Source organism: Pseudopipra pipra, chromosome 10 (assembly GCF_036250125.1).
Source record: "Pseudopipra pipra isolate bDixPip1 chromosome 10, bDixPip1.hap1, whole genome shotgun sequence".
Lineage (NCBI taxonomy): Eukaryota > Metazoa > Chordata > Aves > Passeriformes > Pipridae > Pseudopipra > Pseudopipra pipra.
Window position 1 is genome coordinate 3,164,684 of NC_087558.1, and position 21,584 is coordinate 3,186,267.

The 21,584-nt window shown below is 38.1% G+C and overlaps 1 long non-coding RNA gene across 2 annotated transcripts in view; it reads right to left on the reverse strand.

The window, feature by feature from the left end:
- Positions 1 to 21,584, reverse strand: part of LOC135419436 (uncharacterized) — a 522,870-nt gene that overhangs the window by 196,706 nt on the left and 304,580 nt on the right. The window contains exon 3 of one of the 2 annotated variants that reach the window (XR_010432988.1): positions 15,500 to 15,510. The exons of the other annotated variant lie outside the window; for it this stretch is intronic. This is a non-coding gene — a long non-coding RNA (uncharacterized LOC135419436). Of the gene's footprint in view, positions 1 to 15,499; positions 15,511 to 21,584 lie in introns of those variants that run through there. 2 annotated transcript variants of the gene reach the window in all.

Here is a 21,584-nt window from a genome sequence, read left to right on the forward strand (position 1 = left end):
GCAATGGGCTACTTATCTGGGGAATGAGGATTCACTGAGGAAAAAGAGAGAAAGAAATGCTGAAATTTAAACTGCATAATCGTTATCACTAATTGTTGGTATCTGCAACAGGTATTTTTGGGGGTAATTTCAATAATAAAAATACCTGAATGTCACACATGGCCACAATTTATTTCAGGAGATCAAGGTTATCAGTACTTTTTTCTGTTTGGTGACTAACAGGCTTTTCTTCTGTGTTGAAGCACTTGTTGAAGTGAGGAAATACTGTTGAAAAAGAAGAAAATAAAAAATCTAGTTAAAACAATATGAACTTTCCTTAAGTTCTTCTTATTTTAGGTAAGTTTAAGACATGATGTCACACAAATTAATGTAAAGTGTAGGATTACTTTTTTCATATCTTATTTCTGTAGTAGCTGTTATTTTTTTCATTCAACATAATAATTTGTTTATTTATTTAAATTCATGCTGATTTAATCAATGCCTAGAATGAAATTTGTACTAGGTTTATATTAAAATGGGAGGTTTTTACAATGTAAGGATATGAAGCAATCCATATCTGTCTGCAGACTGACAAAACTGTTAGGACTGCCAAATGTTTAATTTCCCTTGAAACGGGTTTGGAAACGAGAACATTTGACTTAAGTGACTAAATAAAGATTCACACGCTTGAGTTTTAAAGTTTTAAATGAAGTGAGTCCTCTGACTCTCTCAGTTTAACGACCTCATTCAACCCCTCAGGTCCTTAAGGTGGCTCCTGCTTTGGTGTGTGGTGCAGGGTAGGTGAGTCCAGGTGGCTGTGCCAGCAGGGACAGCAGAAGAAGGGACTATAAAATGCTTCCCAGGCAGTAAATTCTGGCACAGGGAAGGGCTGCAGGCACTAAAGAGGAGCGGGATGCACGGCATGTCCCACAGGCAGCACTGTGATACACCAAAATCTCCCAGCACTGCTCTGTTAGAAGGGAAAAGATCCACCCTCACCTGTACCCTGCTAGGAAACAGAGGGCAAGAGGCTCTGAAGGTGACTGCTGATCCTCGAGCCAGCTGCTTTTTCACCATGGAAAACTGAAAAATAAACGAAAAAATGCTGAACCACAAACTCGAGTAAAGGAGTAAAGTTCAGCTGCTGCATATTCATAGTCTGAATAAGCCCTTCTTGCACTGACACAGACCCTTCCTGCATACCAAAGTCGAATGCTTGATATTCATAAAACACTCCCAAGATTTCAGCATTCACAATTATTTACTGCACAGTCCAAATTCGGGTGGCATCTCATTTCCTACACTGTAAATTCATCTCCAGCCCTTGTTACTACACCCCGTGCAGCTGCAGAATCCTCAGGTATTTCACCCCTGAGGATTTTATCCTCAATTATTCCTCAGCCTCCACGTTGCAGTTCTTCCAGCATCGTGCAACACAAAGCCAAATTTATCTCCAGGTACATATTATCCAAGCTTAGATGCCTATAAGCATAAGTAACCTATCATGCTGCTAATTCTGGTTTTAGGAAATAGGCAGGAAACGAGGCTCAAAACATACAAAGAGGCTCGTGTTGGTTTTTGCCAACAGTGCAACATTTCTGGTTCTTTGAGTCTGAAGAACTTGGAAGGTGAGTTTCTGGGCTTCAGACAAGCCAATACCAACAGCAAGCTTGGCAAAAATTATGAAATATCTCCTAAATTAATCTCATGAAAACTGCCCACAGCTCACTGCCATGATATTTTTCCTTTCTTTCTTTTTTACCCTCCCCAGCACTAAATATAGAAACACGAATGCACGAGGTGTCAATTTTTTATCCCTTATTTATAGAAATCAAGAGGTGTAAAAATAACTGAGAATGACTAAAAGTTATTCTCTGGTGCATTCCTGACAATTGAGTTCTCTCTCCACATCACTCACAGCAACAGTCTAATTTTAAAAAGCAAAGCATTGTTCTATTCTTTGAGCATTAACCTGCAGGTCTGTATCCACCTCTAGCAAAGTAACATAAATAAATATGGCTTCTTTTTTTTAGCAGTGTAATGGTTAATCATGCTTCCTAGATTGAATTAATATCCTAGGAAAATTCTAATTTGATTATCTGTTCTCGCAACGGAAAAATTCAAGTCATTTGTTGCCATTTACAAGAGGAGGATTTTGTCTTTAGAATGTGAGAATTGATTTAAAAGGAAACATTCAGGCTGCAAACCAAGATATCCAGAGACAAAGAAGGAAATCGAAGCATTCCAGGTTCCAGATAAGGCTGGCAAAGATGCTGAGGAACTGCAGAGGCCCTTGTTCCCTTTTAGAGGGACACAGGAGAAAATTAAGCAATTACTTTTAGATAGAAAGTCACAGAGGGAGAAAAAAAAAAAAAGACAGCTCAATAATAAAATATGCAGATAAAACCAGAGCTGGAAGAACTGAATCTCAGCAGAATCATTTCTGAAGAAATCCAAGTTGTTGAGGGTGAGTATTGCACATCCTTCTGGCTGCTGAGGAGATTCATCCCAGAGATGGGTGGGAGATACCCTGAGACATTTCCTCTCAGATTAAAGTGAAAATACAGACACGTCCCATTGTACTGGCTGAAGTTTTGTGACAAAAGCAAGACTGGGAAAAAAAACTAAGATGCCAAATGACACTTTTCCAGTATGAATAACTAATCTTAAATTCTTATCCACCGATCGTCGAAATAACCTCTTTGCTATTAATCCTACCCAGACAACAGCTCAGACTTTATCCTGTAAGCACTCATAAGATGCTTGTATTATTTATTTCACAGTTATATATCAGATTTAATCTTCAATTCTTTCAGGTAAAACCCACTTGTTTGTTATAAGCATTGGCAAACCCCTTGCTGGAGAGATTCCAAGGGATTTGTGACTTCTCTTCCATCTGTAATTGGAATACTTATTTTTCTTAGGCTTTAGCTGGGAAATATTTAGTTTACTGCTAAGGACCAGAATACGTCCTTAATAACATGTTATTATTTAGCCCTAATTTTTAAGCTCTTTTCACATGGGAATTTGTTATTATTTTGGTGCTATCTCGCCAGGATACTTTATTCATGAGGTAGCATTACTTTTTTCAGGTAGCAAATGACAGTATATATTAATAATAAATGTCATAATATTTAAATCATGACTTTAGCACCTGGATCACATAAAATCTGTATTACAAAAGTGTTACAATGCACGCCAGCAAAATAGTCCTTAAAAATAGTCTTTAAAAGTGAACTTCACTGAAGAAAAGCAGTTTAAGATCTGAGACCGTCTTTCAAATATTGACATTATGATCTATTTATATAAAGACCTCACTCATGAACTCTACTCAAACATCATCAGACTCTTTTTGTACCCACATTTCCATAATTCCAAAGTTTTCTCTGCCCAATGTCAGGTATTTGAGCCTGCTATTTTTGTCCTTTGCTCAAAGAAGACCGTTCAAAATGAAGACAGTTGGGTGAGAGATATCTACAAAAGCAAATATCAGCCAGACTGCTGCTCCAAATGTGTGCTGAGGGAAATGGAGCTCCTTTCACTTGCACCATGGAAGGACCTGGCATTTTGTATTCTGGCAAGGCATCAAAAGATTTCTTTCCTGTGAATCATCCACAACCTGCAAGAGAACTGTCTCAGAAACATGTGCTGCCTTCCAAATATTCACGTCTCGCTCTTATTTAAATGAAACTTCCAATAAAAGAAAAAGTTATCTCTTGGGGAGTAATTCTTGTTCAAAGTAAATATATCTCTGGAAATTGCTTTAGGAAAGCAAAACTAGCCAAACAGCCACTCTATGATTCGTTGCAAGAATTAACCTTTTATTTAGGATTATGGACTTAGACCTACTGCCATTCCTCACATGAATAACTTCTCCTTAAGTAAAAAGTACAACTGCATTTCAAAGGATTTTCACTAAGTTAAAAAAAAAACAAACAAACAACAGTTGGGCTGAAACCTCTCTGTAAAAAACATGTTCTTTTAAATTAAAAAGTGTTTGTGTAGAGGAAGAATGGCCAATAAATTCCGGTTAAAGTCAATTCTGTTAAAAACCTTAAATGTCTGCTCTAATAAAGACTTCAGGGAAAATAAATGGTACAAAATACTTCACAGGAGGGTTCAAATGCAAGGCATATTTTCAGATAACTAGACAATCCATACTAGGATTTGTTGGAGGCAAAATGTGCTTTTATTAATCTTTCCAGAAGTCCTTTCCAAAATGGGTAAGAGACTTGAATTTAGGCTGGTTTGCGAAACATCCAAGAGGATTATCCTGGGCTTAATATGCAGATTTTTCTGGACTCCAAAAAATATTTACTCTTGTAAAAAAGTTGTGTATTCTATCAGGTTGCAACCTTGGCTACAGATTTTATAGGAGTTCAGAGAGGCAAAGGCCAGGGAAATTTATTTCAGTGCCATCCCCTGTTAGTTTGAGTTCAGAACTCGTCCAATTTGCTGAAAGTTTCAGGTGGAGAAGCTGAGGTTTTTTCCTCTTCAGAGAAACTTCTTTTAAAGGATTTTCACCCTATAGAATCTTCCAGTTGATTTTGCTAATCCTCAGGTTAGATTAGTGCCTGGTGTGTGACTGGGGATGGGGTGACTCAGTCCTTGCTGGAAGTTCCCTCACCCTACAATATATAGAGAATTCCCTGTGGTGGTCTGACAGAGAAATCCTCCTCCTCTGGTGGGTGATGACATTCCAAACCTGTTGTTTGTGCTGGGAAATTGGGATGTTTATTCCTTTGCAAACCCAGCCCTTGTTCCTTCAGGGTTTTTTTCCCCTGCAGTTCCTTTCCCTTTGCAGATGGTTGAGGTTGCAGATGGACGTGGGAGCATCAGGCTGAGCAGGACAGCTGTTCTTCCCATCCCTCTTGCTATGATCCTGGTTTTTATGTCACTGCCTCTTTGGTTTGTTTGGTTTGGGATTTTTAAACACTTTGTTCGTTGGAAAAAACAAAGAGGGAAGGGCCAGCTGGCAACTAAAGCTGAGCTGGAGAGAGAGAGAGGAAAGGATCAGGGCAATCACATCTCTACTGACTTTTTATCTGGGGTTGGAGATTTTGTGGTTATACTTAAGGAGTGAGCAATAAATCCCAGTAGGGGAACTTAAGGAATGCAAAATTCAACATAAAATTTTACATTTAAACTCCTTCTTTCCATCTTTGTTTGCCTGTTCTCCAAGAGCAGACTGAAGCAATCACTGAAACAATTACAGAAAACATGAAATCCAGGCAATATCCTTATTTTGTAAGTGAGGGAGGGCACATATTTTCCCAGAGGAGTTTTTGGTGTTGGGAGGTTGTAAGGTTGTGGCGCGGTTTGGTTTTGAAAACAAGGAGGGCATCCCTGTATAACTAAGGGGGAATTTTTGACTAAAATTCCTAAGTGCTCAAGAATAATTTAATGCCAACAGGGTGTAACTTGCCTAAAATAGCTACATGTCTCCAAACTTGCTAAAATTGTTACTTTATCTGGATTTTTCAGTTCCCCTGATAAGATGTGGTTTGTCTGATACTGATAAGCTGGAATTGATTCCGGGCTTGTGTGAAACAAGTGAAAGTCAAGGGGAAGATTTGGGTCTGTGGTGTGGGGGAATCAAAACGTGGCAGAACACAAAATGCAAGGTCTGATTTTGAGATGATTGGAGAGAAAATGATTAACTCAAATAAACCATCATCTCCTTCAATTAGTAAAGAATACATGGAAATAGAAACTAATGTTAGGTCTATTATTTCAAGGCTGATTTAGATTAGTAACCCATTTATTAACCATCATGACACTGTTCTAGCTCTTTTCTGTATGAAATTCAGGTTTTAATAGTGTTCTCCCCAGTCCATGTCAGTAGAGAAATTTTTAGGGCTGAAAATCAAGGTTTTAAGCCTGGATTTCTCTTAAGTTTAGTCTTCTGAAAATAAAATAAAGCAATTTTACTCTGGCCTGTGTTAGGTCAAATTCCTGTACAGGCTTCCTATTTTCTTAGAGTCTCCAAAAACATAAGACCTGATTTTTAAAGGCAGCTTCTCATTTGCTTTCACAATTAACTACAGGCACAAATATTCAACTACCTGCCTGCCTTTAACAATCAGGCAGCACAGCCCAGTTTTTCTCTGCTCATGTTTAACACAGCAAAAAAAAAAAAAAGAAAAGCAATTATAAATATAAAACCCATTAAATCCATATGTACAGATGAGAACCAGGTTCTGCCACTTTTTAATGGTCAGGAACAGGGTTTTTTGGGGTTTTATTTTGGTTATCAGTGGGACCAGCTGCTAAAGAAATTGCTAATACTGGTAGGGGAGTAAGATTCAAGAAGGCAACCCTGTGTGAATAATAACCTAAGTACCCATTTAACTTTAAGCACTTCTTTATGGTCCTGGAAGTTAATGGCTTTACACATTTGGTCAAAGTTAAGCATATGTTTAATGCCTGCCTGAATTAGAAATTAGATCTTTGATCTTCAGTTTTGCTTACACTCTGTATTATTTTGTTGGGAGGTTCATTTTGGGAAGGCAGGGAAATAGCAGTCACTCCAAATGATATCCTTTTGCAATTAAACGTTGCCTGTACAGTAGATTCAGCACATCAGCACTTAACATATTTCTTCTTAATGTATATTTGACTGTATAAGAGCCATTAAATGGAACCAACTATACAATTGTTTCGATTAAATTCTCTAGTTCTCCAATCCAAGCAAAACCACTCAAAGTTAAGAGGAAAAAATAACCCAGCTTTGGAGTGACTTTAGTTTTCTATTTATTATATCAAAGTTTAGGCTCAGTTTTTGCTTTGTGTAACCTGGCAACTCATCATAATTCCCTTATTTGACTTAAATTTGCTCAGTCCCAGCTGTGATACCTGATCTTACACCCCTATAAACTATAACTTATTAGAAGAACTATGGAAAAACACTGTTTTACCCTGTATTCAGTTTTTATATATCATTTAAATACCCTCACCTTTATTGTACTTATTGGGAATTAGCGAGATCAATGCCTTTTTCAGTAATAAAAGGCCATTCCACTTGCTCATAGTCTTCAGAGCAAGTTATGCCAGTCTTCAATATACACATAATTCTAAATATCTTCTTTCTATATCCAGTGAGATTTTAGAGCCTGAATCCCACAATAAAACCAGATTTAGTCTCATCAAATAAACCAGAAATCATGTGTTGCTTGACAGAAAATACAAGATTTCTGAAATTGTGGGGGGTCAGTCCTTCAAACTTCCACTTGGGGACTGTGGTATCCCTGTTTTCTGGGAGCACTGGTGAGTTAGGACGGGTTTTTGGTGGCAGAATCCTGCTTAGAGGTCTGAAATTAGTGGATCTCTACAGCTTTGCCAGCAGAGGGATGGGGAAAATGGCCTGCAGAAGGTACCAGTACTCATAGGTAACATGACAACATCCCCATTAATTAATTTAATTACTGCAAAATAAGCAAACTCCTGCTGGTTTCAGTGGAAGTTACATCAAGAACAGAATACTTTACTGTGAGCAAAGATAAGACTTTATTTTATAAGAGTTTTATTCATACAGAAGACTGTCTGAAAGGGAACTACAGGAGTAGCTGATCCTCTTTGTTATGCTGAATCCTGCAATGTGAAGACATAACTGAGGCCACTTTCTGCTTTAAAAAATCAGGAGTCTGCCCACAAAATCAGAATTATCTCCACAAGAGCCTTGCAAGTCAATCCTAGACATTAGCAGGCAGTCCAACTCCAATTATCCTTAACTAGAACCTTCCAAGTTCATCTTCTTCTCCTGTCCCCGTAATAACACTTGTGTTATCTCATATTAATATTAAATATGTATTGTTATTCTAATAACTAATTATCAGACTCATAATGCTAATGATGGCAATTCAGTTTGTAATCTCATCTGTTCACTTTACCACAGTTGTTTATTTTCTTTCCTGCTTTCAGAATACTCTTGATTTGTAATTAATCACGCATTTTGACTTTTTTTAATTAGAGATTCGCTGGTTTATTTTAAAATAAAGGATCAGGAGGAATAAAGAAGAGCTGGCATGGCACTGCAAAGAGAAAACATTTCTGTTCTCAGTGACAAAACAGCTGAAAAAAATGTGGCTATAAATGAAGGATGGAACAGCTGAGTAACTTGTAGCAAAGAAGAAGTAGATAATTTATAAAATGTTCCTACAAAGCCTGTTGTTATTTTGTTTTAAACTTTCTCTCTTTCACTGGGGATCTTTAAATTCAAAAATATCTATTTTGCTGATGTATTTATTGTGTTTCAGTCAATATCCAGAAGGCAAAGGTGACTAAAACAACCTGATGGAGAAAGTTTCCATTGATCTCCCGGAATAATTGTGTTATTCTATTCTGGATGTATTTTAGTATCTTCTAAGAGCACTGAAATGAATTGAAGGTAACAAAACCTTCCTTCTCTAACTGTTTTATACATTTAACTTAGATATTATTTCTAAAACCTTAAGGTAGTCTGGCAATCTTTTTCTCATACCTTTTTTGCTCTTTAGTATGTTTTCCCACTTCTCAATAAGCATAAATTTATGCACTCTCAAGCTTAATCCCATTTTCATTGAAAAAAAAAAAGTAATAGTATTTGGGGGTTTATTTGTTTTGTTTTGCTTTTTTTCTTTTCTTATGCTCTTTTAATTTGCTACAGTTCCTACACTTTTAATAAACTGATTTTTCTCACCCTCTGCTTTCTCAGGTGTGCAGCTATTGCTGTGAGGACCAAGAATTCTCTCCAAACAGTTAACAAAATCTCCATCTGTATTTTTGTTCCCTTGAATTTTAAATGTATCAGTGCTTGTCTGATTGAATGCAATGAACCACCTGCAACAGAGAACAGGAGAAGGTGTTTTTTTTCCCTACCCTCAAAATGCAGCAGCCACTGTGCCACATCACTCTGAGTTTTGTGAGCGTGTTTTTATTGTTGGTTCCTTGTCAGCAAAACGTTCTCTGCTGACCATGAGGCAAGAAAGTAATTATTTCTGACAAGAAAAAAAATGGATTCTTCTCACTCCTTTTATTTATTAATTAAAAAACCCGAGATACACACCTTTCCTTCAGCACTGCTACGATCAGAAAAATTGGATTTAGACCTTAATCTGCATCCCTGTGTTTCAACACAGGATCAAAGCGATGGGTTTGCTGTTTGCTCCTGATCTTTTATCTGTGGTGCAGTGGAAAACATCAAACACAACTCATTTATTTGCAGCTAACACATGCATAAAGAGGGCAAGGCATTGTAATTACACTTGTGTAATGCAAACTGAATTCATTTGCAGCTTTGTCTGCACAAATGCAGTATATTCATACTGTCAATATTCAGGAACACTCAACCCTGTGCCCTGCTGAGACATTAAACAGCTTTAGGAGCGATATTTTTATTTTAGAGATGTTTTTTGGTCCCCAACGCCAGCCCAAGTGGCTGCACTGTGTTTTATTTATTTATTTAGCTGTGTTCCCTACAAACAGCTCCCCAGCCTGGCCTGTTGTTTGGTTCTGCCCCTCTGACTGACTCTGTGGCTAATCAGGATTTCCAAATGCTGGGTTGTTCGCACACGAAGCTTAGAGGTGAGAAATTCTGTCATCACCCAGGGATTAAGCAGAGGTTTATTCAGGTAACTCGGAAAAAAATTCCTCTATGAGGTTTAAAACAGGCTGTGCATCTCAATTTTCAAACTTGCCCTGCACAACTAAACACCCTCCCTGGGTGGGAGGGCACTGCCCTTTGGCCAGGGGGCTTTTTTATGGTGTGTACCTATTTTTTTATTATTTTAAAATATGCACAGAAATGGTATGAATGATAAATTAAATTTTTTTTTTTAACAAGTTACCTAAAAAATAGCAATTACAGACACCTATTGGAACTATTCTCCAAAACAACCTCTCTGTTAGATGATGGACTTACAACAGGGAAGTAAGAGCAAGGGGAAAAGTATTCTCTTACTGAAAAATTTGAGGTTTCCACCAGTACCTCTGGGTGCAGAACGTGAGCACAGCCCCAATTGGTGACACAGTGAGTTTATTGAGTGAGCAGCAGAACCACCTGGGCACATATTCACCATAAAAGGGTGATTTTTGGCTTCCAAAAAAATAGAGTGGGGAAAAAAAATCCTAAGCACTCCCCTGTCCATACTGTCCATATTGCATCCCATCCAGTCTGTTCTTGCTTGGGTGAATTCCCTTATTCTGGAGCCTCAGTGCAAGAGGTCAGTGAGCACTTTAATTGCATGTGAGAGAAGATCAGCTCCTGGCACAATTTATAACTAAGGTAACTAGTTCAGAAATCCATGGCTCATTTAATTTTAAAAAGAGGGTCTAGTTTAATTATTTATGCTGTATAAATAATGAGATTCCAACAGGCTGAGGAGTCACTGAAACATTATGATATTAAATCTTTGCAAAGAGACAGGAGGTGAAGGGAGAGGTTCTTGTGTGTTAGAAAGTGTGAGGATTAGCAAAATGTGAATTAGTAAGGGTCTGCTGCATTCAATATAGAATTTAGGGTGAACTATTTACTGTTGGCATAACTTATTAAAGTTAATTATTAAAGTTACTTATTAAAACTAACTCTATGAGCTGGTAAATAATAGAAAATGCATTTGATGAAAGAAATGCTAATTTTTTTCCCTAAGAATGCTATTTGAAGTTATTTAACAAATTCCATTTGCTATTATCTATTAATAAACAGTAGGAAATATTCAATACCCCGTGTTCAAACCTTGAAGCATTTCAAGCAGATGGGTGATATTTTGGGTTTCATCATTATTTTTTTTTTTCATCTGTTCAGATTTGTTTGAAATTAAACTCATGCAAGATGAAGGGTGTGGGAGAGAAGAAACACTTTTTATCCCGGGATGCTGAGCTGAGAAGTCAGCACGTGGTTGACTGTGTTGATGGCACTAAAATAAACCAGGGAGAGCTCTCCTAAAATAATGTGTGGTCTATTAATCTAAAGATTAGGCTGGAGTGTGACAGCCAGGGGGAAAAGCAGGAATCTATTCCCAGTGACAATGGAAGCCCTCCATGCAGTGGGGATGGAAAGGTGCATTATGCTCTGTAGGGAAAAACACCACCAAAGTCCTTCACAATTCCCAAGGAGCAATAAACCTCATGGGATGTGACACAGAGAGTGGAAAAATGTGGGGGAAACAAGAATTGGCTGCTTTGTCTCCCAGAAGGCTCACAAATCTGACACCAGAGGCAACCAACCAGTTGTTATTCCTAAATCTTGGACCCCTACAGCAGAATTTCCAAGTCCACATTTGTCCCTGTTTTCATAGGTCCTGTTCCGTGTTTTGTTACCTTGATCCTTTATTAATTCCATTTAATTACAGGGTAATCAGTGCTGCAGTTTATGTTCCTGTCACTTGTTTTGCTTCTGTAGGAATACCTATCAGGAATCTCAGCCCCTCCACACGTCAGCTCTCCCCTATTTTTCATTTTGACATAGTTTGTAGCAAGTGTCATCATGGGATTGCATTTAAGCTGCTGCTGACAGCATGTCATTGTTCAATTAAGTTTTTTGACACCTCTTCTAATTGTATATCTCAGCACCTCATATTCCTACGAATATGCTGTTTCTCACCTGCCCCAGTTGCTTAAAAGGCAGGAAAATCTCTCTCCTTTCCTCCAAATGTGAAGATTGTGTTGAATTTATTTTGTAAGTGTGGCATTAGAATCGCACTCAAAAACCCTGCAAGTTGATGCAAACTTTCCTCAGAAATCTGAGGGATGGGGTTATTCACCTACTGCTGGAAAATTGCAGAAGTTTCTGGAAATTTCCCCACAAAATGCTATTTTGGGCAAATTTCTATGGATAAAGGCACATTTCAAACAGTGTTATGATGAAGTCCTTGATCATTCTGCTGAAGCACTTACAGACCATCCCAATTTCAAGGTTGGTTTTCTTTTTCCCACAAAAAAGAGACCTATTTCTAAATATTGTTAAATGAATAAAAAAGTGAAAAAAAATTCAGAATCCGAAATCTGACTGAATTATCTTGCTGAACAGAGGTAGTTGACCTTGTACAACACAAATACAAAGGATTTTTTTTAATTTTTTTTTTGCTAAAAGTGTGTTTGGGGTTTTTTTATGTTCATTTGTGGCCTTGCATTTGGGATTGTTTATTTCATTTCTTTAAGAACAAGCTTAAATTTCCACAGGGTGTCTCTTGGAATGCACCAGAAGAAAACATTTCAGAGTCCTAGAGAAGGAAATCTTTTACTGCTGAACCTTCATGGAATGACTAACTTTGAATTACAGTGGCTGTGAATCAGCTGGGAAACGAGGTAAACGTTTTTAATGACATAAAGTTAATTTCTGGATGTCCTTGAAGGCTCTTTGGCTTTAAAACATTTCTTCTAGACTGGTCACACAGGACTCAAGTTCTATTTTGGGGAGAAAGATGAAAATGCTGATCTTCTCTTTTAATTTTTTGACAAGATGAACACAAGAACTGAAACAGGTTGTGCTTCCTTGAATAAAAGAACTAAAAGTAGCTGGATCTAAGTAATGTAATACCCTTATAATTATAAATGTGCATTTTTTTACAGCCAGCACGGAAGAAGTTTTTCAAGCAAATGGAAAAATTCTATTTGTTTGGTTGGTTGCTTGGTTTTTTTTTTCCATAAATCAGAACTTAATTTATTACTGAAAACAACAAGTGTGGGTAGGAGGCCTCACTGGGGAACAGGTTTTTAATCTTGGATCTCTGTTTAGGACAATAAGCAGAAGCATCATGAATTCCCTTTTTAGAGTTGATCTTTAATATTCAGCAGTTTGATTTTCCTTCCACTTTCACGAGCAGGAGAGACTTTGTGGTGCCTTCCCAGCACTTAACAGCATCAGGCTGATTTTCCAGGCAGTGTGAAAATACATTTTCATGACACACCATTCATTTTATGGGGGAGAAAAACACCTGCTCAGCACCTTTGTGAGAAATAGGAATTAATGCTGCAGAGGAGGCTCTAGATAAGTTTAGATAATGTTCAAATTCCAGGCATGAAGTTGTGATGTAAATCAAGAGGTGCAGTGAAGCTGATGCCAAACAGATCAGCTCCCATTTTCCTGAGGGATCCAAACAAAAGCTTCCCAGAGGCTCTTTGAGATATTCCATGGAACTGTTGGAATCTCATCCTCGCCAACACCCTCAAACTGAAGTTTCATTAAAGCTGGAAAAGACCTTTAGGATCCTCAAGTCCAACCATCCACCACCACCATGTTCACTGATTAACCACGTCCTCAGGTGCCACATCCACACGTTTTTCAAACACTTTAGGAATGGTGACTCCACACCTTCCCTGGGCAGCCTGTTCCAAGGATTTACAACCCTTTCCATGAAGAAATTTTCCCTAATATCCAACTTAAACCTTCCCTGAGGCCATTTCCTCATTGTTTAGCGTGCAGAGCAGACACCGAGGATTTAAAGAAATATTTCCTTGCCTGGTAGGATCTTTGATTGAGTGATACAGCAACAAGCATCTCTTGAAGAAATAATTAAATATTAAAAAAAAAAAAGTTATGGCAGCAAACCACTTTTCACCAATATTGCAAACTGGTTGAAATGGATGTGTAAACCAACACCTTTTTTAGAAGTTAACATTTTGAGTGAATAATTATTTCAATACATTTCTGAAGATTTGGCAGTATTTCTAGTGCTAATGGGGAAGGTAAGAACACGTGATAAACCTTTGCACACCTGCTAGATATTTATTTTCATTATTTCTCTTTTTTTCCTTTAATCATTCTTTTTTCTTCCAACTGCTGCCTCCTCCTTATTAAAGGTTATTGTATTCATAACCTTTCCTTGTAGTACATAAATTTTATTTCTTTTAAAAGTGTCTATTCAAATACTCTGAAGTCCATATCACCTCCTTTTTTTTTGATTTTCATTAAGCTGAATTATTTCCCATCCGGTACAAATCATTCTATCTTCAGAGCTTTTGTTGTCTCTGACTCACAGATTCTAAGATAAGACTTGAGATACTTCTGGGGTTTATTTTCTTTTACTAAATGCTTTTTTTCCTGTGGTGTTTGAGTTGGCAAAAATCTTTCCTGTGTGGTGGAAAGGATCTGACTCATGTTACTGCTTCCTAATAGATAATAATATTGCCTGTGGCCAGGATTTTCCAGACAGGTAAATCACACACCCGGCTCCCATCAGCTTTTATTGGATCCTTCCTGACCTTTGAAGAAGATTGAGCATGCATTAATTTTTATTTTCTTGCTTTATAGTGTGCATTCCTCTTACAAGAAGCACCTCACGAAAGAAGAAATGAAAAGCAAATATTTATCTAAAGAAAGGTGAGTAAGTAAGGGAGCAACAGGCCACAGAAAAACTGTGTTTCCTCTGAGAGGGAACAGAGCAATAGAAAAGATTAAAACCAGCAACAGCAGAAATTCTCATAACAGGAGAAATTATTACAGGGTGAGATCCAGAAAGAGAAGAAATGTTCAGTTTAATGTAAACTGTGCGGAAAAACCTAATAAAAATACTTCTACAAAACTCTACAGTTTGGGTGAGGAGGATTTCAAGGTGTTCAGTCTCAACAGCAGCATTTATTAGTTGTTAATTGAGGGGTGGTAAAGGCTTTTCATTTCTTGAATTCTCTAAGTCAACATCAGGTATTTTCATGATAGACCAGGTGTAACTCTACAGTGTTGGGTCAAAGCTGTTGGCTCTGCTCTTTAGAGGTCAGACTGGAGAGTCTGAAAGGACCCTATAAAATAAATTAATTTTATTTTACCAAACTAATTTTATTCAATCATTACAGTGTTATATGTATGTTTAAGAAAAATAGCTTTATTTAAAGAAAGTAAAAATTATAACAGAGTGATTTATACCTGCTTTGGCCAGACCCACACAACTGTACCAGGAAACCTAAACAAATTGAGAAACCTTCTGCACTGTCTTCAAGTTTATCATGTTCCTCAAGGCAAGGCAGAGGAAGAAATAAATAAGGTGGCAGCTCGGGGGGGAGAAGTGTCTCTGGAAAAGATGTCATTGTCATTGGGAGAATTAATGAGGAGGGATGACACGCAGGAGAGGAATTAGCAAAACAGCTCTTGACATTTGTTAGGAAGAAAAGAGCTCCCAGCAGCTGGAGACAAAGCAATCCTTCAACACATGTAGGAACAGCAGAGGAACTGAGGATCCAGTAACTGCCACTGGCAAAGAAGGTGGGGATTTAAAAAGAAAAAAAATAAAAGATTCCATTGCAGTAAAGGAATAAATTTCAAATTTCACCCGGTTGCATTGTGGGGTTTGTTGTTCCTCAAAAAATACGCCTCGGGATAAAAAGAAGGGAAAGCTCCAGTTGTAAACTGGGTGTGGCTCAAGGGCATCGTATGTGACAAACTGCAACAGCAGCTTTGCAGTACAACTTCGTTTTGAATCTCTACTGCCTTTTCTAGAGAGAAAATGCTCTTTCTGGGCCTCCCTCTCTCTGAATTTCCATTTGCTTTTGAGGGCTGCAAAGTGATGGAGAGATTTGAGAGATTGATCAGTTTTCCTGAATCAGAGCTCACACTCCAAGCAGCTGCAACAGATGTTTCTGGATTATACTAAGCAGTCAGAGCATGAAAAAAAATCCGGTGTAGGAACAGAAACAGGAGAAAATGATGGCCCTTGACTCCAGGAAAATAAACTCAGAACTTGACAGATTCAGGTGTGAGCTCTGGTAAGTCACCGGTCTAAATATTCATAAGAAAAATGAGTATTTGATTACTTTTAAATTGAATCCTTAATCTCTGTGGACCTCTTCTATTCTTTTCCTGACAGAAAAGCGGTTTAGGAAGTACAAAATGACATATTCTTTTAAGCACTTAAAGCTGTTTAGAGAAAACATTTTCACTTAGGTACAAGAGGAAAAAAAAGTTTCAAAATAGGTAGCGGTTCAACAGAAAGCAAAATGAGAGAACTTTGGAGACTGCAATTCATTTTCTTCATGGTGGATTCGTTGAGATTTATATGGGAGCTCATAAAAGGCAGAGGTGGCGTTCCAGAATTCCAGCAGCGAGAGCAGCAGCGACTTCTCGGTCTGGGATTTGCTTTAACTGCCTGAAGTCTCACAAAGGAAATTAAGTGCAGTCAACCAGACAGCCTGGTGCACTGGTCACCACTTCTGCATTCCTATTGCAGTTGGATTTACCTCCTGACCGGCTTTTCCTTCGCAGATATAAAAGTTTATGGCTACAAAATTCCTCGGACGAGTTACGTTTGTGAGTCCCGATGGCGGAGATGGAAATTCAAGTCTCCAGCTCCTTTATACAAACACTTGGATGTGAAATGCCATTACCAAAAGCCTTGCAAATGTGCATTTTGTGAACTATTGTAACACCAGGAGAGATATTTGGCCCTTACTTTACCAACATCTACCACAATAACAGGCACTACCTCCTCCTGCCTATGGAACTAATGATATTTCCAGAATTTAAGGGACGATCACTTCTAGTTTTACCATCTTGTGTTTCCTAGGAAGTCAATATCAGTGCTAACTTTTTCCCATAAATTGCTATTTGGGCTGGATTTTAGGGGAGGGAAGAACAGATTCTAGATTTTGGCATTGTTTTCCAGCTGCTCAGTGCAAACCCACAGGTAAAGGACGTATTTTCCTGAAGGCTTTTCTCTGTGGAAAGAATATTAGATACATTGGGAAGTGGAATACATGGGAAAGGGATGTTTGGAAGCAGAAAATTCCCAGTAACCACTAAAGGTCCAGCCCCATGTGCCATCAGGGCTATGCTGGGAGCAGAAGGGAATCATTCCTGGACAGTACCAGTGGTCCTGGCAGGAGGTTTCTCCCAGCTGCCCCATTTCCCAGGCAAACATATGGAAGCCAAATGGACCTCGTAAATATTTGTTTCCCAAATCAGTTAATGACAGAGTACAAAAAAAGCTCGTGAAACTTTAATTTGATGGGACATTATTATGGGCTCTCCAGAAAGCACAGACATAAGTAGTCAGTTGAAATTATGTCCAATACAGATGAATTTTATTTCTCAGGGGGAAAACAAACAACCAATATCCCCCAACAAACAAACAAAACAAACAAACAAGCAAAAAAACAACAAAATAAAACAAAACAAAAAAAATCACAACCAAACAACAAAACCCAGATGTGCAGGATGAGCTGCCCATGTTAGACAAGGTTGCTGATTTATGGGAATTGGCACAAAAGTAACAACCTTTGCTTTGATTATATCACCAGAGCACCAATGTGCAAGTAAACTGTAATCCATTACATTTTCAACTTATAAAATTTATTAGACTTGAACTGGGATCTTTATTCATGCCAAGCTCTCTTCTGAATTTATGGCAGTTCTACAATCATTACTCAGCCTGAATGGAATCATACATTTCTATGAATTAAAGTGAGAGGCAGCTTCCTAATTAGCATTACAAGTGTTAATGAGAGATCACATGAGTTGCAGTGAACAGAAAGACATAATGTTATCAGACATTCAGAGTCAGACATATTTAAAATATACTCTTCCTCTTTTCTGAAATTCCCACTCCCAGAAGTCTCCAGAGTTTAACAAGATCATAAAACTGGAGCAGCATTTCATGGAGTTCCTTTTAGTTAATATCACAGTATTAAATAAGATCTTTCCTGCAAAGGAAAGAAAATGATTGTTCTCTCTCTCCTAAGCTGACTGTGTAAAATGTTCTTCAATAAAATCCAAGAAATTAATATTCAATGATTTACAGTAAATCTCTTGAGCACGGGAGGTTTGCTCTAGACTGGAAAAGCAAACACTTATGGGTACATTATTATGATGGCTTATGCTAATTAAATTGAAGCAGAAATGCTTAATTTATGCTTTACCATCAAGTGCAAAGGGGAAAATTCTTTCTTGGTTCAAGCTTTATCTTGTTAAGAAGATTTACCTCCTTATTTCCTACAATAAAGAGCTATTTTTGAGACTCTACTGAGAAGGCAGAGGCTGCAGAGCTTTTCTGCCAGTTGCCATGACACTTTGGATCTCAACCTCCAGTTCGATACAATAGCTGCAATTAGGTAATTAGAACATTATCTCAAAGTACACAGCTATTGTACAAAAGAAGAAACATTCTCACTAAATATGCTACTTAGTCACTAATAAATGATTTTTTAAGAAAAAAAAATTATATTTTCTAATTATAATGAATAATTTATTTCTCCTGGGGATGCTTGACATTTAAATATTGTACCTCGAAAAAATAAATACAGGATCCATCCAATATCATCTTAGGACACGTGAAATTTCTCTGACCTTTTAGTTATTTTTCTTCAATCAAATATTGAGAGAGAAAAATATAGTTATTTTTCTTCTATAAAACATTGAGAGAAAAAGAACAACTATAATAATGGGTTATTCTGGTTTAGCTCATTGTTATTTTCAAATTCAAAGGCCTTAATGAAAAATTAATCCATCTTTTATTATTTTTTTTTTTACTATCTAGAAGGTTTTTATCTAGATGGAATTGATTGTGCTGGGTGATGTATGATCCCACTTCCCTGAGGTGTTCTGCCCAGGGCAGTGGTGGAATCACCATCCCTGGAATCATTCAAAAACCCTGCAGATGTGGTGCTTTGAGACTTGGTTTAGTGGTGGACCTGGAAGCTCTGGGTTCATGGTTGGACTTATTGATCTTCACCAACCTTATTGATTTTATAATTCAAATAAACAAAGGTCTTGGTCTACACACACACAAATGCCTGGCAGGTACAGACTAATAAATACAAGAAGTAAGGAATGAAAATGAGTAGCCTGGTGAGTTGGGGTCTGAGGCCATGAGGAGCCAACTTATCTTCCTACTGCTTTTATAATAATTATGAAAAGAAAAGCTATGAGGAGAAAAATGAAATATTTGTGCGTTTTCTGAAAATTCAGCTCGAGCACAGAAGGAAAAGGCACCAGGAGCATGTGGATGAAATGCAGCTCCTTGGAAATCCATGGGATTTCTTTCACTGATGTCAAGAGAGGCAGATCCAATTTTTGAGTTCCCCACGTAAATTGTTGACTTTAAACTGCTAATAACCCAAAATAAATGTTCAACCACCCAAAAGTATTTTGTCTGGCTGTACCCAAGTGACACCACTGGCACTGAAACCACCTGTGCCACAAAACAGGTACCTCTGTGCTCCAGCCAAGATTCCACCCTGTCCCAGAGACCAGCCCAAACTATCCGTGTGTTCTGGTCTCCAAAACACATTTAAGTTCCCTGCCTGTTTCCTGGAGAGGCTGCACATGCTGCACAAACCTGCTGTGGGCAAAGACTTCCCAACATACATCTCAGGAATGTCGTGGCTGTCGCTGGGAAATATCAAATGCCAAGGTTTTCATCATTTATTATGGAATATTTGACAGGAGGGGACATTTCAAGGACAGAACTCTAAATTTAAGCATTTGTTTCTGCCTTTTTTGTGTCTCAGATTTGTTCCCATTCCCCACCCCATTTATCAATCCCTTTCAGTAATCATTTCTGCCTATATTTATCTTCCATAATCACCGACCCTCATTTCTCCACGTCTTGAAGATAAGAAAGTTGCTGTCAGATATTATGCAAACTCTGAACATCCCTGGCACGAAAAAAGGGAACACCAATCCCTCACAAATGAACAAAACTCTCTTAACTTCAAGAAAATTATGTATTCCCTGATAAGAAAAGTTATCAGCCAGATGCTAAGCTAAGCACATGAACATAAGTCACCTGTGACTGAGTTATGGCACTTTTGGCTTCCAGGATGTTTGCCCACAATCCAGGGAAACACTTCACATTTTTTAGGACTTCTTGATTTTGTTTTTATTTCACATTTACACCAGTTCAAACCTCTCAAGTCCTTTTTTTCTTTTTTCATTTTTTTTTCTATTTATTCATTGATATTCAAAGGATGATGCTTCTTATAACCCAATTCTTTGGTTTAGTGAGGCAATCAGAAGTTTGCTGACCGGGCACTTTAGATATATCTGGCACAAGCTAAAAACAAACTCAAAGATAAATCCAAAAGCACATAAATCTCAGCTAACACAAAATTCTCAGGCAGAACAAGTGCACCAGTAAATTCCAACTTGAGCCCAAATACATTATTTTGCATTGTGAGCAACCTTGAGGACTAGCAGAGCAAATTATTTCAGACCACAAGATGAACCATTTTTTAGCAAAATTAGGTCTTTTGGTTTCTTCATTTAAAGAAGGAGAGGAAAAAAAATAATTTTTAGAATAGTTTGGATCTTCAGTGGCCTTGTACTTCATGGCTATGCCATTCAGCTCCTCCTAGAACCAAACCTGATTCAAATTCATCATTTTCTGTTCCTATTTCTTCATTTGACCTTTTCCATTGCTTCCCTCTTCAATAATGCCTGTTCCATGTATTTACAGGATATGTGCCCAAGTGTATCCTACATAATACAACACATGGTATTATTTGAGTGAACCACAGAAGAAAAATCAAAGTTAATATCTCTTTCCTACGCTTAATCAAGCAACATAACCATAACCCCCATAATCAATTTGGAGAGGCTGGAAAACTGCCATGGGAGACACTTCCCATCTCAATCTGCAGCACTCTGTCCTCCCAGCTCCTTTCAGCTCCCCACCATGAGAGCCAAAATAATAACAGTCACTAAAGTTTGAACTCCAAGTAGTATTTGGTCTCACAGCTGAAACTCTTTAGAACAAATAAACAAGGAAAAAAAAAATCTTCTATTGTGTTTGTCAAGGCAGTGAAATCTGCAGGGGAGACAAGGATACAATGACAAAATGTGTTGCTGTGGGTAGAGTCGCAAAGATCAAAGAAAGCAAAATGTTAATTTTCCAATATTACTGTTCCTTTCTCTTCCGCTTTCACTAAGTTTCAGTAAAATCTATCTCCTGCTCTTCTTCCAGGCAGCTCTGGCTGCTGCTGCCAACCCAGCTTCCGTCATTCCGACGGTGACAGACTCCATGGAAATCTCTCTCAGCTCCCTATTTCTGCTCGTACTTATTCTAAATCCATCCTACCACAAGTGAGAAGGTACATCCTCGCCTTATCCAACGCCTTTTTCCCTCTTCTCTCACCCTGTCACCCTCCCTGTGCCCTTTGTCACCTTTTTGCTTCTCTCCTCTTAAATCCCCCCTCGCTTCACCCAAAATCTGACAAACCACAATCCCTCAAACCCTGGCAGTAACATCTTCTACCACTTGTGATCTGGAAACCATCAGACACCCTCTTGTCTATTTATATTGCAAATCCTTCCATGGAGAGATGATCCATTCGAGCAGAGCCTGGTGCAAATGGAACCCTCTTCCCAAACTGTCTTTTGGCGAGACTGAAAAAAAAAAAAGGAAAATCCACCTGTGTGTCCCTGACAGGTGGTGACATCCTGGCAGGATGGAAAAGAGTTTTTTGGATTCATTTGTTCTTTTTCTCAGCCTTCAAGTGATTTGTCATGCAAGGTCTGTTCATAATGTCACCAACTGTCCTCGAACAGGAGTTCTCTCTGCAGGTCTTTTTGCTAATAATAATCCAGCACCTCCTCCCTCCCCAGAGCTGCCTCCTCCCTCAGATTATCTCCTCATTCTGCTCCACTTCTTAGAACTAATTAGGAAAGAAAGGATGCAATGGCTCTCAGGACAGGAGAGATGCAA